Below are 4138 nucleotides of genomic sequence, written 5' to 3'. Positions count from 1 at the left end.
GCCCTGCACCGTGAAATGCCAGGACTGTCACCACTATTTTAAGGCCCAGGCTCACCTATCTTCAGAAAGCTGGAGCTGAAATAAGAAAAAAGGTTAACCACCCTCAACTGGTTTTAAAAGAAAGGAGAAAATATACTATAAGACCACGAAAAAGAAGTTGACTATTGTCACGTCAACTTTCAATCCACAGAATTGCCTCATTTTCTTCCACCTTTGTGACTGTTCTTGATGTTCACTTTAACCCCGTTCACCAGTATAGAAATAGTGGGGGCAGCAAACTAGGTGATCTGCTGAAGCCTCTAAATGGGAAGGATGAACTGGCAAGAAGCACTGAAGTTGAGCACTAAAAAAGCCTGTTACATCAAAATCCATCGCTAACAAAGCAAACAAACTGTTACAAAAATCACCCTTTTATTTGACAGCTGCAAAAATAGCACAGACAGAAAAGCTGGGCCCTTTAAAGAGTCACTCTCCTCTTCTCCAAGTCCTCTGCTGCCAAATCCAGCTCTTAGGGTTCCCATCATTTACTTCTGAAAACAGTAAAGGACAAGCAGCACGGTTTCAGAAAATCTGAATTGTGAATAGCAGCAGGAGCTGAAGAATCAAAACAGGATATAACTGAAATTATTCCAACTCCAACAGCATAAATTTAAAGAATATGCTCCAGTGGCAGTTCTGGTGGGTGTTACAGGAAGTAAAAGGAACACAGTCTATCCATTTTTTAAAATGTGGTATTTACCCAGCCATGATTCATCTGTAAGTCTCAAACCTTTATAAAAATCCCTGAATTAAAAAAAGGTTACCAGGACCCATTGTAAGTGAAGGTTTGAAAAATCAGGTGAGTTTTAAAATTACATCTTTTTGTGTTATTATAGAAACATCTTGGTCATCAAAGCACACAAAATGTTAACAGAAGAAATAAATACATTTCAGAATGATAAGAGAATAAGAAAAAAAGCTGAAAATGAATGACAAGGGGCTAAATGCTTTTGTACGCTATAAGCAGTAAAAACAGCAAGAAGTTGGGTGGAGCCAAGGAGGAGCACGGAGGCAAGGTATCTCATACATACTACAGCTTTATTAAATTCTTATCTTTCCCCCCTCCTTTTCCCCTGAATCAAATCTACCAAGCATTGCTAGCAGCTAGCAAGAGTTCTCAATCTCGGCTACACATCAGAAAATTCTGGGGAGCTTTTAAAAAACCCCCACGTCTAGGCCATATCCCACACCAAAGAAATCAGGATATCTGCAGGGGTAGGACTGGACATCACCTATTGTCTTTTACTTCACTGGGCAATTCCAATGTGCAGGCAAGGCTGAAAGCCATGGACTAGTAGCTAATGTAATTAAGCAACTCTCTATGGTGTTTTCTGTATTATAATAGAAGTTTACCCTTAAATAACTCCAAACGACAGAAATATGCTTGTGCTTTCTAGAAAATTTTCTGGTGCTCCAGGCCACTATGTGTGCCCTCCCATTTTCTTTTTCTTTTGAAATCATTTTAATCTTAAAGAAAAGTTGCAAAATTCCCCATCTGCTAACATTATGCCACATTTGCTTTATCATACTTTTTATATATTTATACATTTTTTTCTGATTCATTGAATAAGTAAACTGTAGACATCATGTCTCTTTAGCTCTAAATATGTCAGTGTATAACTTCTAAGAACAAGGAATTATGTTACATAGCTATAATACAATGATGAAAATCAGGAAGTTTACAAGTGATATACTGTCATTATCTAATCTATAAACCTTATTCAAAGATCCTGATAAAGTCTTTTAGAGTAATTTTACCCCCATCCTCCTTGGGCCAGGATCCAATGCAGGATCATGCATTACACTTACTGTCATGTCTCTTTAGTCTCCTTTAATCTGAAACAGCTGGTCAGCCTCTGTCTTTCATGATAATGACATTCTTAAAAAGTACAGGCCAGTCATTTTATAGAACACCCTCAGCTGTCATGGGTGTTCCCTCATGGTTACACCGAGATTATGCCTTTTTTTTTTTTTTTTTTTAATCACAAATGAGGTCTTTTGTCACCATTAAAAGTCTGATTTTTAAACAGATTCCTGGACTGGTGGCTCATATCCATCAGCTCGTTCAACTTTAGCACCTGTCTCGTCCCCAGTAGCTTTTCCAGAACTACTACCTTCACCATGTAGCTCCATGAGTTTTCCCAATTCAAACTTGGGCTTCTTCAGCATTTTTACTTTTCTAACAAAGACATCATGGAGTGGATAAATAGATTGGCAGGCCTTTTCTATGTCTTTTCCAATGCTGTCTGGAATCAATTTATTGACCACCTCTTTCAAGTCATTTGTCTGCACCTCTCGGGTCATGATTTCCATCATCTTCTTGCGGATCTGGCGGACCTGCTGGTGCTGGGCATAAGAGGTCTTCCGAATCTGATTGTTGCGTTTTTTAGTAAAACCCACACAGAAGAGACGAAGCAAATAACCATTGGTAGTCTTGACATCAACGTGAGCTTCGGTCATGGTCTGCCATTTTTTGACCATGGAGCACATTTTGTCACGGGTAAGATCCATGCCATGGAAATTAGTCAGGCAGTTTTTGCCCTGAACATCCTCAGTAATAAGCTTGAATTTTCTAAATGCAACTTCATCATTCTGCAGATCAGCAAGGCTCACTTCAAACACACGACCCTTGAGGCCATCAGATAGGATTTTGGTTCCTTGAGTTCTCGTGACTAGTGTTTTCCCAATATTTCTTATATTGAACATAGCTGGTGCTTTCACATCATACCAATCTTTCTTAGAAAATGGGTCAACCACTTTCTTCTTGGCTCCCTTTTTACCACCTTTCGTAAGGCGCTTGTTCTTTCCGACCGCCATGGTGCTGCTCTGAGAGCCAAAAGGCAGATTATGCCTTTTGACAGCCATAATTCAGAAATGATGGTATGAAATCATCATGTGTGGAAGGATAAGAAAATATCAAATTTCCATGCATTGTTTTGCAAAATCATTTTTTGTTAAAAATTTTAAAAATCATATGTATTAATACATGCATAGAAAAGACTGAGGATACATACCGAGTTCCCATCAGGAACAGGAATAGGGAGGGAGGGAACTTTCATTTTTACTTTTTATTGCTGTATTGCTTTAGTAGTACTCCTTGTAATAAAATGTTTATTTCCAAGTAAAAAATTAAAAGAATTTGGTGCAACCACTATGGAAAACAGTATGGAGGTTCCTTAAAAAACTAGAGTTACCATATGATCCAACAAACCCACTCTTGGGTATATATCCAGAGAAAATTCTAATTCGAAAAGATACATGCACCCCAACGTTCACGGCAGCACTATCTACAATAGTCAGGACATGGAAGCAACCTAAGTGTCCATCCACAGATGAATGGATAAAGAAGATATGGTTTATATATACTATGGAGTATTATTCAGCCATAAAAAAGAATGAAATACTGCCATTTTCAGGAACATGGATGGACCCAGAGATTACCATACTAAGTGAAGTAAGTCAGACAAAGAAAGACAAATATATGGTATCACTTATATGTGGAATCTAAAAAATGATACAAATGGACTTATTTACAAAACAGAAACACTCACAGACACAGAAAATAAACTTATGGTTACCAAACAGGAGGGGAGGAAGGGATAAATCAGGACCTTGGGATTAGCAGATACAAACTAGTATATATTAAATAAACGACAAGGTCCTACTGTATAGCACAGGGAACTATATTCAATATCTTGTAATAACCTATAATGGGAAAGAATCTGAAAAAGAATATATATATGTATACATACACACACACACACACACATATATACACACACACACACGTGAAACACTTTGCTGTGCACCAGAAATGAACACAACATTGTAAACCAATTACACTCGATTTTTTTAAAAAAGAGAAAATAAATGTGCTTCTTCCTTTTACCCTCCTCAGATCTATCAATCTTCAATGGATCAATCTTGGATCTCTTCCTTTCACTAAAACCTTCAAGTCAAAATGATGTGCACCACAGCCGTATCTTTAAAAACCCATACTTTAATAATTTACTCAATACACTTTTCTGTAGGATATCCCCAATGAGATGGTCCAAGACATACATGTCTGAAGAGGTCAGGAGCATTCTACTTGGAACAA

At 37.6% G+C, this 4138-nt stretch overlaps 1 pseudogene; it reads right to left on the bottom strand.

The window, feature by feature from the left end:
• Window positions 1–2000: 2000 nt before the first annotated feature.
• Window positions 2001–2871, bottom strand: LOC114884583 (annotated as a pseudogene).
• Between the last annotated feature and the right edge of the window lie 1267 nt (window positions 2872–4138).

Source organism: Monodon monoceros, unplaced genomic scaffold (genome assembly GCF_005190385.1).
Source record: "Monodon monoceros isolate NGI ecotype Baffin Bay Population unplaced genomic scaffold, NGI_Narwhal_1 Contig4269_ctg1, whole genome shotgun sequence".
In the NCBI taxonomy this organism is placed as follows: Eukaryota; Metazoa; Chordata; class Mammalia; order Artiodactyla; family Monodontidae; genus Monodon; species Monodon monoceros.
The sequence above is the reverse complement of the archived record's forward strand: the minus strand, read 5'-3'. Positions and strand labels throughout refer to the sequence as shown.